At 37.5% G+C, this 21,401-nt stretch overlaps 1 protein-coding gene and 1 non-coding gene across 4 annotated transcripts in view; both read right to left on the bottom strand.

Annotated features, from left to right (window-relative positions):
* Positions 1 to 21,401, bottom strand: part of LOC132423080 (teneurin-2-like) — a 389,106-nt gene that overhangs the window by 356,305 nt on the left and 11,400 nt on the right. For 2 of the 3 annotated variants that reach the window (XM_069540574.1, XM_069540573.1), the window contains exon 1: positions 18,820 to 18,937. The exons of the other annotated variant lie outside the window; for it this stretch is intronic. The gene's annotated coding sequence lies outside the window, so the exon portion shown is untranslated. Of the gene's footprint in view, positions 1 to 18,819; positions 18,938 to 21,401 lie in introns of those variants that run through there. 3 annotated transcript variants of the gene reach the window in all.
* On the bottom strand, positions 7,782 to 7,853 carry TRNAE-UUC (transfer RNA glutamic acid (anticodon UUC)). The gene has a single exon. It is a non-coding gene; the product is annotated as a tRNA-Glu (tRNA).

Below are 21,401 nucleotides of genomic sequence, written 5' to 3' on the forward strand. Positions count from 1 at the left end.
GTCCCCTCAGGTACATGGCTTGGCAAGAGGAACAGTTTTTGTGGTTAAAATTTTAAAAAGTCCTGATGTTCTCTGGGAAGATGTAGCCCCTTGCCTGATAGCATAACTTTGTAAGAGAAGCATGAGATTTCAGCCCCTACTTCTGCCTTGGCCAGGTGCCTTTGTTCACTGCACATACTACACAACCTTCCATGGCAGCCTTAGAATCCCTCTGCTTGGAACCTCTTCTTCCAGAATTTTTACATCTGATTCCTTCTCATCACTCAGATTTCAGGTCATGTCACCTCCTCTGAGAGTTTTCCCCTGACTACAATAAACCCCTTTCGCAGCCCCATCACTCTCTATGTACACTATGCATTTGTTATCTCTATTGAATTACTACCATCTGAAATTGTCTTGATACCGATTGTTTATATGATATGATCTGTCTTCTCCTCATGAGAATATGAGCTCTGAGAGCAAGGGGATCTTGTCAGCCTTAGTCACCATGGTATTTCCAGAACCAATGGCATGCCTGATGTATTGGAAGCACTTGATAAATATGTGTTAAATGATGGCTGGATGCAGGCACTAGAGTTCAGTGTGGAAGGAAAATGGAATCAATGGACATACTCAGTTTAGTGATTATCTTTGTGAAAGCTTTTCTTTCCAAGTGTGTTTGATCTGGGGCACTGCAAGACTTCTACAGAGAAAGAAATGGTAAAAGGCCAATAAAATCTGTGAATGTGCTGTAAGGCAAATTGTTTTTGTCTTCTGTATTCTGATTTTTATGATTACTGAGAGGCCACAACCCCACAAGGAGATGAATCTTGGTAGCAACAGAAGAGGACCAACAGTCAGAAGAGAGGACTAAGCTGAAAGCTTTCATGGCCATCAACCATGACAATATGCCTTAGCTAATTCACAGCCAATAGAATGATGCACTTTACAATAACCTTGATTCCACAACAAAGACAAAAGTAATCTAATAACAGATCATATCCTGTGACATAAATCTATACTACTAACATTAGCTTCTCGGATAGGAAATGAAACCATAATATATGTCACCTGCCAAGTGAGTTCACCAAAGAAATCAACGTAACTCGGTTCCTAATAGAAGGGACAAAACCTCCAACTTCATATCTGGCCCCAAATTCTCCTGTTAACAGGGAGAAGAGGGACTCCCGAACTTTGGCTGCCACGGCAAATATATATAACACACAAGAAGGACTCCCTCTCACCCTTGCCTTGTCCTGGCTTAACTGCTGTGGCTCCAGATCCCCTCTGAGCAAGATTCTCAGCCTCTCTCACCAAGTGCCCAAAGAACACGAAGACTTACTATTATTGACATGTAAGACTCCATTTTCAAACCCACAGTGAGCACCTTTCCATAAATACTGAAACACTGTACATGTTCAGGCTCCTATAAATAAAACCCAAACATTTAAGCATTCACACTGGGAACTGTAGACATTATGACCCATAGCTAGGTTTAAGTTTGCCTTTGTGTGATGAAGACAAGGTTTATTAAACAGGACTAATAGTACAAAGGAATTACAAAGCTATAACTCATTGCTTAGAAGTTTATGGATTTCACCATTTTTTGTCATTTACAATGGCTCCTGCTCAAGGTCAACGGTGTTAACCATTTCCTTGCACAAGAAAAGCAGAGGATGTAGTAATGAGCAGTTAGCTTGAGTTAGTGCAAGAACAAAAAGGCATTAACATCGTCTTTCTAAAGAATTTATAGTTCCAAAAGTCCTAAACTCCAAATAAGGAATTGTGGAATTTTACCTTATTAGCCAAGGTACATTATTAGTATGACCAGGTTACCTGACCTATTAAAGTTTTTCTCTTCACATCTATAAAACAAGGATAACTATACTACCTGTGCACATGGGTGTTATGAGGAATAAATGGTGTAATGCTTTATAAAGTGCTGGGCAAAACACCAGGCACAGACTAAAGCCTAACATTTGTTTATCATTTGCTATTGTATCACTTTAACATCGTTCATCCAAAAAGCTGTGGCCTTCGTTGTTGTCATGTTTAAACAATAGCCCTAGTTTCATAAAAGTTGTGTTACACAAAAGGAAAAAGAGTGAAGAAATAGAATCAAAACATTTCTTCCTATTTAAAACAAATATAGTACTTCTTTGGGGAGGAATATAAAATACCATGATTAAATTTTTAAAGGAGGAACTAGAGGTTTGCCCAAATAGCCATAAAGCAGCAGAAGAGCCAACTCTATTAGGTATCCAAACAGGAGATTTTTATTCATTTTCGAAATAATGAATTAGTTGCCAAAAAGTAACACTCCATATGCTCTCACCTAGCACTGACATCCTAGTTCACATATCCAAGAAGCTGTCCATTAAAATACCAAACGGACAGTATCTCTGGGCAAAGGGTTTGACGTTCTAAAAGACAGAATTCCTTTGTAAAATTTTACTGCTGTTCTGACACCAACTTGTGCTACATTCTTTACTTCCTATGGTTCATATCTGAACTGAACAACTAAGAACTGTACCCTAAAACCGATAAAAAATTCAGTTACATTTTGGGATAAATTCCAGTGATATCTTTAATACTAACTTACCCATTTAAGAAATGTAGTAGCAGTCTCTATGAAGAAATGCTCCTAATGCAGATATTTTTCTGGCTGACATTACTAGAAACCTAAAAACCAATGTGATGGATGGAAAAAGTTAAAAATATTTCACCCTGTGGTTCCAACATTTCAGAAGCGCAATTGCTGGGAACTAGATTTAAGCTTTAATTAGGAAACATATACGTGTATCACGGGGTTGTTCCTCTCCTGTGATGCGGGGAGAAAACTTTAGGTGCATAAGTTGAAATATAAAGATCAATAAAAAAGCAAGTTCGACAACCCCAAGGCCAAAGAAGCTTTGAGGAATCTGGAGATTTAAAAGACTATCTCCATAAAGCTGGGACCATGTCACTTAATTATACTATCATTGAGGGGTACAAACTAGATACAGAAATCCATTGTTTAAATATCATTTAGTTTATTCTTTGCTTATGTATTATTTTGTACTTTTAACACTTTATTCCAAAGGAAAAAAGTGTACTTGGCAAAAATGTCTGTTAATTATGTAGACATGGATTTGTTTTGAAAAGTAAATATTTTTATACTTCTAATTATTAAAAATAAGCAGAGAGGCACAGTAATATGGAAAAATTAATAAATGGGTTAGAAAGGAAATAAAAGTTGAAAGGCAAAAAGGAGTCCAAAGTGCAAGAAAGAACGTTTCTATTTCTTTGCTCAGGTTAACCAAGGGAGGGGATGGAACAGGGTAGGGCGGGTGCGTGTCTGGGCCTGTGCCCATGTGCAGCTGATCATGTAATCAATATAAACTATCACAACAGATAATTCGAGGCTAAAATTTAACTTGGGAGCTCATGTGTCTGTGGAAGGGTGTAAATGAGTTGAAACGTATGGCACAGTGGAGTTGATCCTCTCACGTTTTCGGATGGAAGCTCATTTTCTCACAAGTGCCTGATAACCACACACTTGGACAGCCAGGCCTCTGATCCCTTTCCTCCTCTCATGTGTTGATGTGAAGCACAAAGCTGTAAGTGGGACAGCCTGCAGGACTCATGCTAAAAGCTTTGTTGTGGGAATTCCTAAAGCGTAAGCCTATAAATAGGATGGTCTGCACTTACTCAAGTTGTGCACACTGACCCAAATAGGAACGATGCATATGATTCACAAATGTGTACATCAATACCCTGGGGAGCAAATGGGCAGGCACGGTTCCCAAACCGAGGATGTTTCTAAGGAAACATCCTCAGTACAAAGGCCAAACAAATGACAGCTGGAAGAACATAGTGTCAATATACATGGAGACAAAGAATTAAGATATCCCAATGCAAAGATATTCTACAAATTGATAAGAAAGAGACAGCACACCCAACGTGGAATAGACTGCCCATTCACAAAGATAACGTGAATAGCAAAACTAATGGCAAACCAAACTGATATGAAAAACAAAATATATATGAAAGGAGGCCCAACTACTCTAGGAATCAGGTAAATAAAAATTATAACCAAAACCATTTCTGATTCATTAGATGAAGAAAATTTTTAAAAACTGTTAACACCCAATGTGGTTAACGTGTAGGAAAACAGGCAGGCACACTCATCCATTGCTGGAAGGGGTATGAATTTCTGCCATCATTTTCTGGATTTTCTTCCGGCTCTGTTTATTAAAATTTAAAAACTACATCAACTCTTTTACTCAGCTATCTCAATGTTAGAATGCATCTATCCTCCAACAAAGGAAAACAACCATATGTAAAGATGTGTGTACAAGTCTGAAGGATGAAGAAAAGGCTGTAAGCGTCAAAAGTATAAACTATTTAAATGTCCATTGTCAGGGAAGAAAACACATACACACTCTATGTCTTAGACTGAGTTCCCCAGAAACAGGCTCTGAGATGAGATTTGTACAAAAATGATTCATTACGAAGTGCTCCTGGGAAAAACAGCTAGGGGAGGGGGATAGGGAAGGGAGGGAGGCCACTGTGCAATTTTAGGCAGCGTCCCACAGCAGGTAACTGGCTCAGTCACATAGAAAAGTTCTGGAGACTGCTGGGGTCGCGTTCAGTGTTGTCACAGGTAGCCCCCTGCAACTGTCAGTCGCTGGTTCTGGGCTACTCCCAAGGCGGGTGTAAAGCAGCGCTGGCTGCTGGAGCCAAGCCCTTCAGAGAGAAGCAGGTACTGGCTGACAGAAGTAAAACACACCAGGAGCCAGTGGGCCCAAAAAAGGTGGAAAGATTGAACCTCACCTGGGGCACGATGGTGTATTATGTGCTATTTTTTTCAAGTGCTCGTTTATGTATGTTTATTTATTAATTTTTTGGGCAAAATATGCAAAACATACAATTTACCACCTTAACTATTTTTAACCATATGGTTCAGTGGCATTAAATACATTCACATTCTCGTGCAACTATCACCACCATCCATCTCCAGAACTTTTCCATCTTCCCAAACTAAGAATTCTGTACCTTTAAAACAGCAGCTCCTCACTCCTTCCTCTCCCCAGCCCTTGACAACCACTATTTTACTTTCTGTCTTCATGAATTTGACCATTTGAGGTAACTCATATAAGCAGAATCACTGTATTACGTGCAGTAAAAAGAATGAAATAGTTATATACATTTAACCATGCTTAAGTGGAGTACGTTAGAAAATAATGGGTATGATACGGCACCAGAATGTTTTTTTCTGGGAGTGGGGCATCTTATTTCATTATTTATTTATATAAGCCTACACTAAAGTGTGGAATGATAAGCATCCAAATATTAACATAAAAGTTAACACAGGATGGTATGGGAGGGGTAGACTGAAAAAAGAATGAACAGAATTAACTAGCAACATATATACAGAGAACTGGATACATATATACTTTTGTACTTTTGTTTTGCCTATGCATGCATTGCATTCATAAATTAACAGCCAAATAAGGTAAAAGATTAGGGGCTCCCCTGGTGGCGCAGTGGTTGGGGGCCCGCCTACCAATGCAGGGGATGCGGGTTCGTGCCCTGGTCCGGGAGGATCCCACATGCCGCGGAGCGGCTGGTCCCGTGAGCCATGGCCACTGGGCCTGCGCGTCCAGAGCCTGTGCTCCGCGGTGGGAGAGGCCACAGCAGTGAGAAGCCCGCGTACCGCAAAAGAAAAAAAAAAAATTAAATATGCTCCACCAAAATTAACTTCTGTGAGTGTTTTTCCTTAAATTGGAAATGCTCAGGTTTAAAATCTTTTCACAGAGTCAACAGGCTTATCCTTTTAACTGAAAGCTGGGAAATGCCTTTGGGACTTAAGTCTATATATGTGATCCTGAAATTAACAGACAAAGAGACACAGTCATTCTGGGCAATGGAGGAATAAGGCAGAAAGAAATGGAAATATGTATGTTAAAGCAGGGCAATAATGATATTCAAAATGCAAGCACTTCCATTATTTATAAAACTGCAAGGAATCAATGGCAGGAGAATGAATAAATAAATTAAAATGTATTAAGCAGAATCATGCACTGCACAGACATGAAATTATATTTTTGAAATTTTTTATTGACCAAAAAAGCATAACAGAATATGAGGTGAAAAGAAGGAATATGGAGTGCTGTATAAATAAGTGACTCATTACATAAAGTTAAATATATCATGTACCTATGCTCCAGTATGTGCACAAGTACATACAAGTAAATAAAAATGCATTTCTCTGGAAGAACACATACCACTTAAATGTTGATATCAGTTAGATATAGGTTCTGGGAATATGGCTGATTTTTAAAGTTTCTTCTTTTTACTTTTCTGCATTGTTTTACTTTCAGACAATGCCATGCTTCAGCATTTTCATCAAGTAAAATCACACAATAAAACAATATGCTTTAAAAATAAAATTTGAAAAAGGGCAAGGAAATACTTGCAAAGAAACAAGCTCTAGTCTACTTAGCGATTTTGACAGATTAAGAATGGAAAAGGGTATGCACATTCTCTTCTACTGCTGAACTGACCAAAAGTTTTCTAAAAAGTATCAGGCATCCAGTTCCTCTTACATTTTTGTAAAAATCTTAGTAAGTATATTAACCTGGCTAGCCTGGCCATAACATATCTGGGATCTGAATGCACAATTCCAGGACTCCCAGGTTGGCTCAAAGGACAGTAAAGTTGGGAGGGAACCCAAGACTTCAGGTCCTTTTGGATTAAAAAAGCTAGTCTAGGCTCAATGGTTTGCGTTTGCATCCGCTCTATTACATCCTACCACAATTCATTAAAGATTTCAGCAGTTCGGATTAGAATGAGCATTCACTGTCAGCAAGCATATCCGTATAGATCAAAAGAAGGAAAGATTAATGTTTTTTAAATTAAGCATATCAGAAACATGGCACTAAGGTAAAAGTTTGCTATACGACACATTATCTTCTCATCTGCCTTCTTAGAAGTCAAAAAACCCCACATTTTAAAAGTCCAAAATGGTGGAAACAGAGTAACATTCTATAAGTATTATTCAACAGTGCTCCTAGCGAATGTCCTACAGGTTTCAATAAAAAACTGGCATTCTCTTGACTGACAAACTAATAAAATGAATATATTTGATACCCAGGGAGTGGGTGACAAATCTTTACATCTTTTAGACGTTTTCTACCCTCCACAGACCATTCCCAGCATTCAACAGATCTTTCTATGAAATTATACACACTGCCTGTGGAAACAGTAAAAGACACTACAAAAGAAAGCCCTTGAATCCATAGCACATTGCTGTGCAAACACTGAGGCAGCAAAGAGACTCACAGAGTTCCAGTTGAAAGGAAAACAGAACCAAAACCAACTTCCTTTCTAGAACATTTGTTTAAAAACATTTTTTTGGTTTTATTTTTTTCTTAATGATCTGCACTGTGGACGTTTTCTTGACCTTTTAATTTTTTTTTCATGTTTAATATTTCTCTATTTATTTGTCATTATCTGCTTATGAATCCCTTTGCAACTTATTTTTTTTAAACATCTTTATTGGAGTATAATTGCTTTACAATGATATGTTAGTTTCTGCTGTATAACAAAGTGAACCAGCTATACATATACATACATCCCCATATCTCCTCCCTCTTGTATCTCCCTCCCACCCTCCCTATCCCAACCCTCTAGGTGGTCACAGAGCACCGCGCTGATCTCCCTGTGCTATGCGGCTGCTTCCCACTAGCTATCTATTTTACGTTTGGTAGAGAATGGACTCTTTTTTTGGTCGCGCTTTGCGGCTTGTGGGATCTTAGTTCCCTGACCAGGGATTGAACCTGGGCCCCGGCAGTGAAAGCACCGAGTCCTAACCACTGGACCACCAGGGAATTCCCTTGAAGACATGGGGAGTGGAAAGGGTAAGCTGGGATGAAGTGAGAGAGTGGCATGGACATATATACCTTTTAATTTTTTTAAATGAATGAATTAACGTAGTTTTCCTGACTCAGTATTCCAATCATCCTAGGAAAACAGCTGGAAAGAAAGGTCAGTTAAGAAATAAGGTCTAGATGAGTAATATGGTTAAACAGAATTCTTTTTACTTAATTTTAAAGTACATCTGACAGGCTCCCTTCCCACATTCCTTTCGTATAAGTGGGCTGCAGAGTGGAAGAAAAGCTTTTCTTTGACATTCAACAACGCAAGTCCCTTCTAACCAGTGGAGCATACTGCCTGAAAGGAACACAGTCTGCAAGCTTGGAAGACTATTAAAAATCTTTTTATATATCAAGTTTTATTTCCCTACTAAGGTACCTACTCATAACCAAATAATAAGCCATGTACTTATTCAAAGAGTAGTAACATTTCCCATCTTTGGTTTTAAACACTAAGGTCTCTAAAAAGTAAAGCCAATGAATCTAGCAAATGCAATAAGACTTTACAGAATATGCCATTAACCATCTTCTTTTCAACTGTGTTTTTTATCCCTGCCTGAAATAAAAAAAAGTACCAGATTATACAATACTGCCACAAATAAATAACTTTTGTAAGTGATGGTTTCTCTATATACTGTAAAATGATACTTTATTGCACGGCAACGAATAGCTAGCTTAAAACAAATATAGTACAGTTTACATGAAACATCATTTTTGCAACAGATCAAAAACAGAAACTGAACTTTTCTTTTGCCAAGACATAATGCAATTTCGTATATTTCAAATGACGCACAAAACTAAGAATTTTCCTCATCAGTAAAAACTAAAATTAAATGTTTTCTTAAAATATATTTCAGTGACTAAGTCTTAAATCATCCTTCAATACACCAAATTCAATCTATCCTAATGGAGAAATGCAGTGCTGTGAATTATCCATTAAGTTGGAGAATCAGAAGTTGTTTTAATTGGTTTCGAATGGAAGCATTATTCTGCATTTCTAATCACGTTTCTACCCCTAAGGCTAATATTAAAAATGAATTACAATTCCTGAGCAAAGGAATTGACTCAGAATCATGGCTGGGATTAACATTTTGTTACAGATAATCCACAAACTAGAGTCCAAAAGCCTATAACTGAGAGTTGAGTATATTTTCTAAGTAAGAAGCTAAAATGCTCATTAGACACACTCCTTGTTAATAATGAACCATCTGAAAAGAGTACATGTGTTATGTAAAGCGTTTTACATTCTATTGTACAATATGAGTCCCTCTTCCAAGATCATCAAAGTATTTATTTACTGAATTTTACTGTATTTCTAGAAATGAGACACTGGCAGGGTTGTCAACTGCCTTGCCCTGAATTACACATATCTTCAAAATGACCTTATAATTTTAAGACATAAAAGAAGTTCTACCTTTCTAACCAGGCAACAAAGGCTGGTTGTCAATCACAAATACACACGCATAGAAAGTTTAAAGTAAACCTGACATCCTGGTCACAATCAATTAAATTATGCTACAAGACAGAAGCTTGCCACTTGTGCCATTAAGTGGTTTCAACTAAAACTTCAAATATGAATGAGGAGGTATAAACTGACCTATTCACTGACAATTAAGCAACTCCTCTGATTTGAGCCTTAGAAACCATTTGCATAATGAAAATACCCTTCCCCCAATTATGCAAATGACAGTTTAAAAGGAAAAGAACACTCAGGAAGAGGTTTTTATTTGTAGGGACATTTTAATGAGGTGATAGGTATCTTAATACTGTTTTTGGGTGAAGACACCTGGATTATTAAACAGCAATTCTGCTGTATCCTATATTAATTCATAGAAAGATTTTCATCACATCTGTTTAATTTATGAGAGACTTGAACTACTTAGTATCACTTGCCTGGTTTAAAGTAAACCAATTTAAACAAAAGATAAAATAAATGGTAAGTTTGGATGATTTGGGTTTTTCAGATATTTTTCTTTCAGTTTAACAATAATTCACCACAACTACAAATCAGGAAGACCTGCCTGAAATTAACTTCAAAGCAGCTTTGCAAATGAGTCCTAGAGGGTTTTATGAAAAAATGTCACCAAAAAAAAAAGAACTTTACATATATTAATTGCATTTAATTATTTTTTATGTGGAGGAACTTTAAAGGGGAAGAAAAATCCATATCATTGCAAAATAACCTCTCAAGTGTCTAATACTTCTTAAGAGGAAATGCTTACCTGGAATAATTAAAAGACATTATGATTAACTATTATTACTATTCATTGATTATTAAGAAATTTTGGTTATAATTTACTTCATTTCAGACTGCTTATAGTTCTTTTCACAAGATGAGATTTTTAAATATAGTGTTAATTTTCTTTTTTCAAAATATAGAGTTAACATTCAATTTAATGTCTTATGATTAGTTTCATTTAAGCAATACAACAGGTTTTATGGATGCTTTCACAACTTGTTTCATTGCTTTAGGCCCAAATTTTCTCCTTTAGGAGGTTAAACTAAATGTTCTCCTAAGTGATTTACAGCTCTGAAATGGCTAGCTACTCCAGTGATATTTTTCTGAAAAAGACCATTTTTTCCCTAGCTCTTTTTCATATGAACCATACAGTCTGTCCAAAAATATCCCGTCATTTTATTGTTATAAGAATGGTAAAATATATTGTGAATAACAGAATCAATTTCATAAAAGTACAAGAATAGTTTTCATATGATATGAATTAAATCAACTCGGGCAAGCAACTTTCTGTAAGGAACTCACTGAATAAGTAAAGGCAGGAGCATCAGAAAGCAAAATAAAATAAGCATTTGGAGACTCCAATGAGATTTGTCTACTAAAAAAAGGAGAAAGAGAGAGGGAGAACTAAAAGAGCAGTCAAATTCTAGCTATCAACAAGCTTGTACTATGTGCTTTGCTGTATAAAACAGCCACTGCCATGGACACAATATTATTTCTTTTGATCCAGTAGGCTGTTCTCGTGGATAACATGGAAAGCAACATTTGTAATAAAACGTGATTGGGGAGGGGGTGGTTCCTGCAGCCTGCTTTTAAAAAGCCTAAAATTTGATTGACTCTAATCTAACAGTCAACGACTGTACAAAAATAAGGAACATTTAAGCTGTTTTGGTTCTTACTGTTCATATTTTTTTATAATTCCACTTTGGGTAGGTCTTGGACAATGCTCTTTTCATGCAATAAAGTATAACGGCAGTTATGCATGTCATCATAACTCCTCCAACCCCACAAATCAGGTCAGTACTGGTCTATAAAGAAATCAAGATTCAAGATCTAAGATTACTGCCTACACTCTGGAGAATAAGATATGTGAAATACGTATGAATGCCTTGAGAACAACTTTTCCATAAGCTTGAAAATGAGAGTAACTCATGATGCTGTTAGTCTTAGGAGGTAATTTCCTTTTCATATCAAACTTCAGTACCTTTAACCAAGGCTTATGCATGAAGACCGCAAGGCCAAACTTTCCTCCTTGACAACGTACACCAATCCGCCTCAAACTTCAGAGCTTCTCATCAAATTAAATTGGATCTTAATTTAGAAATGTGGAACTTCTGGATTTCAGAATCTTTGAGGTAGCTTTTGCACCAGCCTACATTTCTATCTCAAAAGGCCCACAGGATGACAAACCAATTAATTAACACTATATTTAAAAATATCTAATCAGTTAATTAACTGATTAATTCACTAACTAACCCATCAACCAATGTATTGGCTAATTGACTAAACTGTCATTTTGTGTCAGGCAAATAGAAATCCAGGAAATAACAACAACTGCACAAAGTTTAAACAAAACACACAAAGAACAACTTACTTTTCCTCCAGAAAGTCCAATGATCAGAGAGCTTTTACATGAGTAAATTATAGAAGGTTTTAAACCACCTGATTAAGTTCTGAAAATAATAACTTTCTATGAATAGAACTAAAGGTTCCAATAAGCTTATCTATACACATAATCATTTATTTATACATGATCATATATAATAAATTTAACCATTTATTCATTCCAAAAACTAGCTCTATGCAAGGTATTCGTATGTGTATAAAAATGTTGTTTTAAATTTTCCAATCTACCTTCTCCACTTTATTAAATAAATGGCTCTTAATTAAGCAATCAGACCAGAACAAATATATGATATACTCAAAAAGCAACTCTATACCATGGTCCAAACATCTACTATCTTTGGCACATAGAATTCTTCATCCACTACATTTTTGGTAGGCTTTTCTTTAAGCAACAAATATATATATATGAATTTAATAGATAGAGGTTACTTTTGAATTATAAAGGTCTGGCTACAGATTTCTTTCCAATATGTTCCCAGTTATAAACTGTAAACTGTGATTTATAACATAAAACTTTCATATGAACAGTCTAATTCCATAAAGCAAATTAAAGTAAAACTCATGATTACTAACGGCAATAGAGGGAAAGTTCTAACAATTCAAATAGATGCTTGGTATTTGACAGCACATTTTTTTTCTTTTCTTTTTGATCTTCCTAATTTCTACTTGGTTTTCACCTAATTTTTGGCTGGATAAAGTATCTTGGTTTCCATTTTCTGAACTCCCATTAACTGCTTATACCAATGTAGCTCTGCCTTCCACTGACTGTGATCTTGCTAAAAAATTTAACAGTGGCTTCTTAACAGCTAAATGTGATGCATACTTTCCAGTCCAAATCTAATGAACATCTCTGCAGTATCTGACACTGATTATAGTGCCCTGCTCCTTAAAACTCTTTTCTGCCTTAGTTTTACAACATTCCTCTCCCATGGTCCTCCTCTCTTGCACCTTTCAATCTTCCCCCACACTCTGTTCTCCTCAGTCTAAGCTGGAAACACTGGTGTTTCCCAACACCCTATGTCCAGCTCTCTTTTCTCTTCTTCTTACCAGTTCTCTGGGCAATTTTGCTCACACTGACACTACTGAAGGCTCTTGTTCATCTCTCTCCCTTAAGCTTCAGACTCATATATCTAATTCTACAGGACATCCCTATTAAAGGCATCTATCTCAAAACCAGGTGGTCAAAGCTGGACTTCTAATGTCTTCCTCCAACACTTGTTCTGCCCTGACTGAAGCTGCCCATCATTTAGTATATGCTCACCATCAACCTGAAGGCACTATAGAGTCTTCCTTCTCCCTTCCTTCCCACCTCCAATTAAGTCACGTTGATTCCTCTTCCAAAATATACTCTAGATCCCTTGCCTTCTCTCCATTCAAACTTTCATTAATTGAGTCAATGTGCTCAGCATCTCATCAGAATCACCACCATGGTCTTTCACCTCCAACTCCCTGACTCCAAGACTCAACCACCTAGTCTACTCTTGACCTTACCACCAGTCAGTCTATCTTCAGTGGATCCCCCTTCCTTTTAGGTGTGGTTTTGGCATTTACCCGCTAAAGATATTCTTTCTCCATAAATGATGTCATCATTGACTCTAATGCTCAAACCAGAACCTCAGAAGTCATCCTTCTTTCTTCTCTTACCCTCACTTTTTGCAGCCAAAACAAGAGCTGCCAACTCCACCTCAAAAACATATCCCGGGGCTTCCCTGGTGGCCCAGTGGTTGAGAATCTGCCTGTCAATGCAGGGGACACGGGTTCGAGCCCTGGTCTGGGAAGATCCAACATGCCGCGGAGCAACTGGGACCGTGAGCCACAACTACTGAGCCTGCGCATCTGGAGCCTGTGCTCCGCAACGAGAGGCCACGACAGTGAGAGGCCCATGCACCGCGATGAAGAGTGGCCCCGGCTCGCCGCAGCTAGAGAAAGCCCTCGCACAGAAACAAAGACCCAACACAGACAAACATAAATAAATTTTAAAAATAAATTTAAAAACAAACAAAAAAAATCCCATGTCTTTTGCCTCTTATTACCATGACAACATGCACCTGAGTTCATCAGTGCCTGTGAGTTTCAGGACAAAATGAGAATTGTGCTGATTATATCCCTCTAGTGTCTTTGAAACATATTTCTCTTTCCCTCTCTTTCCTATGAATTATTACAGCTAGAAGTTTGATAGCTATTCACTTTAAGTCAGATTCATTGAGGTACCATTTAGATACAGTAATATTCAAGGGAGGGTGATCTTTTTAAAATATTAATATGATTATAGCGCTCCTCTGCTTAAAATACTCCAATAAATTCTTACTGCGTTGAGAATAAAATCTAAAAGTTCTTCACCGAGGCCTACAGAATCTTTCAGAATCTGGTCACTGACCAGATCTCATCATGGCCCACTCTCTTTCTCCTTGACCTCCTTATAACCACATCTGGTCTTCTCTCCATCTCACCAACACTCCACTTTCACTCCCACTTCAGGGCCTTGGCACTTACTGTTCCTTTTGCCTGAGAAAATCCCATACCTTTCCAAGTGCCCAATTCTTTCTTGTTATTGAGGTCTCAGCTCAAATACCATTGCTTCAGAAAAGCCTTCTCTGTCTACCCTATCTAAATTAACTGGTGCATGTATGCACGCAGATGTACACTTATGTGCATAAATGTCACTCTCTCTTGTCTTGTAAGTCCTTATCATTTTCTGAAATTATTTTGATCTTTTATTTGTTTACTTATCTTTTTGTCTATCTCATCCCACTAAACCATAAACTACATGTGTTTTTACTACCCCTGTTCTGAAATCAGTGCTTGGTACTTAGCAGAATCTCAATAAACGTTTGCTAAATAAATCAGTGACTCATGAATGATCTGACTCCTATAATTTCCAGCACTCTCCTTCACTGATGCTCTGCTTCAGATGAAGTGAATGAAGACGTCTCTTTTCCCCAAATCCATCACACTCTCTCTGGCCTCTGCACCTTTTCATGTGATACCTGGTCTGCCTTCTTTCTGCCTCCATTTTCTGCCTTGTTCATTTAGACTCATACTTCACTTTATGTTTTAGTTCAACATAAATGCACCAGTTTTGTTGCATTGCCTTTGAACCACTGTAAACCTCAAATAACATAAGGGCCAGCACAGTTTTTCTGTAGAAGGACAAATAGGAAATGTTTTAGCATCGTGGGCCATACTAATCAACACTGCTGCTGCAAAAGCAGCCATCAAAAACATGCAATGGAATGGGCATGGCTGTGTTTCAATAAAACTTTATTTATGGACACAGACATTTTCATTGTACATAATTTTTAAGTATCATGAAATATTACCCTTCTTTTGATATTTTTCCCAGCCATCTGAAAACAGAAAAACGCTCTTGGCTTATGATCAGGATGAAATAAAAATTTGCATTTTAAGGCAAGACAAGAAAAATTTCAAACTAAAACGTTTTCTCTGCCCTTCGGCCTCCTCCTGCCCCTCTAATGTGCATGGTGCATCTGCATTGTGTGTTAACCAGGCCTCTCCCATGGCACAAATACCTGCTCAACTTTAAAGATCAATTTTTCTCCTTCTGGCATCAGCTACATAACTTTTTAGTAGTTAACATTCCTTTCTCAACCCTGTAAGGGGGTCACAAGGACCCACCACTTGTCTTGTATGTGCAGACATCTTCAGTGGACTTTATGTACAATACCAATATATCATTTCCCTTAAAGACAGCGACTGGTACAGAACAGACTGGTCAGACAACCTGGGGAGATGCTGGGCTGCACCTAATAAATGGTCTTTGCTTAAAGACTTACTTATGACCTTATTAATAGTACTAGCTGTTTAACTTGTATTCTGCCTTTTTTTTTTTTTTTTACAAGATTATTGTTTCCTGCATTATCAAATGTGTGACTGAACCCTCAGACATAGGTCTATAAGATCAATTACTGTGATAGGGTAACTCTAGATATGGGAAGAATCAACAAGAGGGAACCATTTCCTGGACCATAACAGCAAGTAAGACAGGAGGTCCAGACACTTCTGGTTACTGTTAACAAGCCCTACTCCAGGAATAGCACACTGAGTGGCCTATCAATGAAATCCTTGCCTGACCTGGGAATAAGCATTCCTAGTGCCCTGTAACAAATTGGTCGTGACATGCCTCCCAAACCGGTTGAAATCAAGACCGAAAGGGAAGGGATTATAAAATAAAGAACATTGCCCACCGTCCAGTTCTGCAAGAATCAAGTCATTAGCCACTGCGGTCACTGACCTACAATACACTCTGAAAGGAATTCAGGGCAAAGATTAGGATGAGGCACTCTGTGCTCGGTTCTGGTAAACCGGCAGAACAGGACTTCAGATAGCTATTTTTGGGAGAAATTTTTTATGAACCTAGATTCTTGCATCTTCCCATACTTACAAAAGCACTGAAACCATTAACTAAGATGTCTCTTCCTTGTGGCTAGCAGCAAACTCCTACTGAGATGTGTGCTTCATTGCATGTACCCCCCTTGCCAAAATCACATGTATACTGACCTCCCCCTTTACCTCTCTGGAACAGTTCTCAGAGCTCTCTGAGAGACTGTCTCCCAGGTTATAATCCTCAGTTTGGCTTGAATAAAATTTTCCATTTCTTTCTTAGATTGACCATTGATTAGTTTTTTTTCATTGACGGGCACATAAAACAGGTACTAGGTCAAATTAGGCCCATAGGTTATAGTTTGCTGACCCCTACATTAAACCAGTTTTATTAGCTCATTTCCCAGTTTCCAATAAGACACTATATACCTGGCCTCTCTTTGTACATGGAAAGTGATAATGATGCATTTTCTCATACCAAAAAGATTATTACTTTTATCATTCCTATATAGCAGCTACTATAGCATCTTTTAAATAATGTGAAGGATAAAATGTAAACATAATTATTTAAAATATCTTCAGTATGCTAAACATTTGATGGACTCCTAATTCAGGACTCTAATAATTCTAATTCTGCCACACACTTATTGTTCAATGCCTGAATCTGTCCTTCAGTCTTATTTGTGACAATTTCCTTATTTATAAAAGAATAGAACACGAACAACGTTACTTCCAATATATATCCATGAAACCAAGATAACTCATTCAACTAGCCATTGTTTTAAAAAAATTAAAATCGCATGGTAGATTCTTCCACGCTCCCAAAGCAAAAGAAATCCACAATGCTTTCACTCAACAGACATTTATCAAGCACATACTATGTGCAAGGCAATGTGAAAGACAGCAACCTCTGGCATGTGGACAAGAATCATTCACCTTTTATGTGCATCCACAAATAAGGGTCTGAAACAGTCAAATGAAAACTGTCATCATGATTTTGATAAATCTCAGAAGACATGCAACAACCTTTACTCAAGGATCAATGTGACCCAGGGTTTTCAAGACCTCAAGTTCCCCAGAGAGTGCTGCAGATTGACAAGCTCGTCTCCTAGTGCTTGATTTGACGTGAGATACGGTGGAGACATGTAAACCTTGAGTGAAGAGCCTCATCTCAGCTCCATATTGGCCAGACAAGCGCAGTGGCTCAAGAAGGCAGGCTACATCTTCCCCAAGTCAATTGTGAAATATTCTCTCTAAATTGGCTCCACAGCTGTGATTTTCAGTTCCTAGAGTACCCTCCAAATAGCTGATTGGCGGGGCGGGGGGGGGGGGGGGGGGGAATAAAAGCCCGCTGTTTCCCCAAACACACACCTTTTGGCCATCTGCCATCCCAACTCAGGAAGGTCATGCAGATTGGAAAATGAAAACTTCTGAGACTCTATCAGAAAAATGATAGATCAAAAGTCTGGCATAGGGGCTACCATTAGGCACTCAAACATGTAACTTCTTCTAGTTTTGGAGACCTACAGGGTAGATCTATGAAATAAACCTGGCTCAAAGGGACCCTGAAGTCCTCAGCCCCAAACAAGTGAGAATCTGCGAAACTGTACCAAACTATTCTTTTGTTTGTTTTCAAAAGAAATGAGCAATCTTTAAAAAAAAAAAAAAAGGAAAAGAAAAGAGAGGAAACTAAGACTATTATCTACCATATTAACCCCTTTCTAGAAATTTGAAAGAAACTCACAATCTGGCTATAGTCATAAGTTACAAAAACTGAACTTTACTATCTTTCAGATAACAGACGTTCTGCTTTCATCTAATCAACTGCATGTGCTACAGAGTCAGGAGATCTGGAAGTACATGATAAATGTGGATGAAAGCTGATATTTTAGGGTGCAGCAGCAACCTGGGCTTAATGTTACACATCTTTGTAGGTGTGATACGTGTATACATACACACACATGCATATCACACACATATGGAGAGAGAGGGAGAGAAAGAGAAGAACAGTGAAGAAAAGATTATCTTTCACATATACACCTATTTTCATAAACAGACACAGATATAGAAAGAGAGAACAGAGAACAAACCTATCATCTCTCAGAGAAAACTGATTCAAGCCCTTTCAATCCTTCAAAAGCAAGCTTTGCGTCTGGATTATTTGATAATTCCTACACTACTATTTTCTCCAGGTATGCATCTGAAATTGTGTCAGTCATTTCATCTGCAGGTTAAATTAGATGGCTTTATCACCTGGCATAACTTTCAAACCCCGCAACTGTCTTTACAACCCTTCTGGTTTCATGGAAAGTTCACCAGGTTGACATTTAGTTACATGACTGAATTTTCAATAAGGATTAATAATATGATTAATTTACTCTTCTTTTCTCCTCTCTCTCTCTCCGATTTCCCCCAGGAGTCATGGTTGGCCATCGACAAGAACAAAATATCTAACTGAGGAAAACTGTCTTCCACACGCAGCAGCTGTCTCTCTGGCAAGCTCTGTAGACAGTTGGGTACTGGCTCTGGAACCGCTGAAGACTCTCTTTCAGTCTGAGCTATTAGTGGGCTCTTACCCTCCTAGGTGCTGCTTCCCACCGATCCCACTCCATTTGAAAAATGGATTTGTATATATTTATCCTTCTGAGAATCTGCTATTGTGCAAATATCTCAAATTGAGACCCTCGTGGGAGGCGCGCATGACACAGGAGCACTTGCTTTTCTTTTTCTGCAAAATATCCGTAAAATAGCTCGGCGGTTCCCAGGGGTCTGCTTCTGGGTATTATATAAGCAGCTTCTCCTTCAGAGAGGGAAAGAGATGCTTCAAGACACAGAAATAAAAATGCCCACAGTTCTCTAAGGGAATTTCAAAATAGCAAGCTGCTTAAATACCAAAGAAAGTACCTGGTTCCTCTCCAAGCCTAAAGATAGCCTGTGATCCATTAAGAAATGTAAACAGCAGTGGGGGAGGGGAGGGGTGAGTGGAGAGGTCATTACCCGCACTGGAGAGATTGTGGAACACAGAGAATAATCTGGAATTTTGAAAATTCTATAAAAAGTCCTTAGTTGGAGAAGTTTTGTTTTTGGAAAAATGGTTAAGGTGGAGGCATATTTTGTAGGCACAATATTCCAGTAACAGCACATCTGTCTTGCCCTAATTCAGAGCCCAAAATACTTCTGTCAGGCTCTCCCTTTCCTTCTCAAAAATTTCTTCCCAAATCTATTTTATCTACTTTTTTTTTTTTTTCAAACAATTACTCAACCCTTAGACCCCCTGGAGGCTTCTGATTCTTAAAAGAATTAGAAAAGATCTCCAGTTATTATTAGATTCCATTTTAGATTGAGAAGAAAGGAGAAAATGGGCAAGATAGGCACTCCTTTATGTTGCCTGAGTTACTTTTGAAATTTGCTTCATTCAAGGGCCAGAATAGCACGGAGCACCTTTAAACTAGGAAAAAGAAGTCAACTGGACCAATTATTTATAACTCTCCCATTGAAAGTAGAAATAATTTAACCAACCACCCTACTCCCACCCGGCCAAAAGACCTAAAGGCATTTAAGAGAGTCCAAGAAGCTCCATCCATACATTTAATATTTTCTAAGAATAACTACAGAGCAAAAGATTAAGCCTTCAAAAATATCTCACTTACGTAAATCTGACAACAACAAAAAATACACAGAGGAAAGGATTAATCTCAAACAAAACTCGGAAAAGAGGCTTTTGCAGAAAACGATTCCTCTGGCTAGATCTCTTTTGTTTACAATAAGAAGTCGAGTTTGGACCCATTATACATTCCTTCCTAGGGTCCCCCTTGTGAATTGAGGTTGTTAAAGTAACATTGCAATTATCTTTTATCTATAGCATGATTTATTTATACCATGAAATCCCCTTTTAAATTTTTAGAGTCTTAATAAGTGAACCATGTCCTTAGCAGGGGAAAAAAAGTAACACTGAAATATGAAACAAATATTTATTTCACCATTCTTTTTCCAAAAAACTGTGAATGTGACTCCAATAAAAACACATCTACACATTTTGTTCTAAACATTTAAAATTTTTGTTCAATTTCAAAGGTCATATTTAGAACTGAAACAACTACGAATATGAATAAGTTGTAGGCCATGCCTAAAGCGGGTGTCTTTTCAAGTAAAAGACAAGACTTACTAACAGGCCCATTTGTTTTCCATTAAAAATCTACTCACTGTATTCACAGCAATCTACATGCCAGTATGTGAGCCTGCTTGGACAAAGCCTTTGCTTTGTGTGTATCAGATGCAAAATTTACTTAAATTCCAGATAATTGCAAGTGCATCTGCTAGGCTTTGTCACTGGTCTATATGCACATTTCCACAGTGTATACAAAGAGCAATTATCCAACAACTAAAGAAAAAGAAACAGTCATTTCTGCAAATTACAGCCAGCTCCTTTATCAAGGAATAAGTTTGTGTGAAAAGAATGCTACCCCAAAACACTTTTTTAAAATAAAATGTATTCACTCACACCACATACGTTAACTACACAGAACAAAAAAGGAAGCTTTTTCAACTGTTAAATTACAAGGTCTGAAACAAGGATAACTGCAATTTCAAATAAAATCATCCCACAAAACATTAAAGTTCTCCCCTGGGGGGGCGGGAGGGAATGGAGAAAACAACCGATTTAAACCAATTTGATGCACTGGTTTATGTTCTTATTCTGTATTCATGACAAAATATTTCAATAATAGTCACCCTATTTATCACTGGGTTGTATTTCCCTAATTTGAGATATAAGTGCACAGGCTCCAGAACATGAAGAAGATTCAAAACAGGGAATTTTTTTAATCGAACAATAAAAAGTCTTAATTTAAAAGTTTTCTGCTTTATTCATTAAATAGTGAATTCTAAGTAGACCTAAGTTTTACCAGTTGCACTATTTGGTCACGAGTTCTCTTTCTTTCTCTATTTCATTCTTTCCTTATTTTTCCTTTGCCTTCTTTTTTTTTAATCTTCATGAACAATCCCATTTCAACTATTACATTCAAAACGGCCAGCCTTCCTTCCAAGTCCAATCTAGTTTTCGGACTTTTACACCTCATGCCAATGAAACAACATCAACAATGCTCCTCTTCAAGGGCCTAATAGACTAAATCTGTTCTTTTAACAAATTCTCAAGGCCAACCACAATGATCACAGTGGTGACATTAGAACAGAGAGAAAACTATTTAATACAAAGACTAAAAAAATTTTGTGATGTTTGACCTGCTTGAAATTTATCAATTCAGTGGCCATTTATTTCCTGCTATACCTACATTTAAATA

This window comes from Delphinus delphis, chromosome 3, assembly GCF_949987515.2.
Source record: "Delphinus delphis chromosome 3, mDelDel1.2, whole genome shotgun sequence".
Lineage (NCBI taxonomy): Eukaryota > Metazoa > Chordata > Mammalia > Artiodactyla > Delphinidae > Delphinus > Delphinus delphis.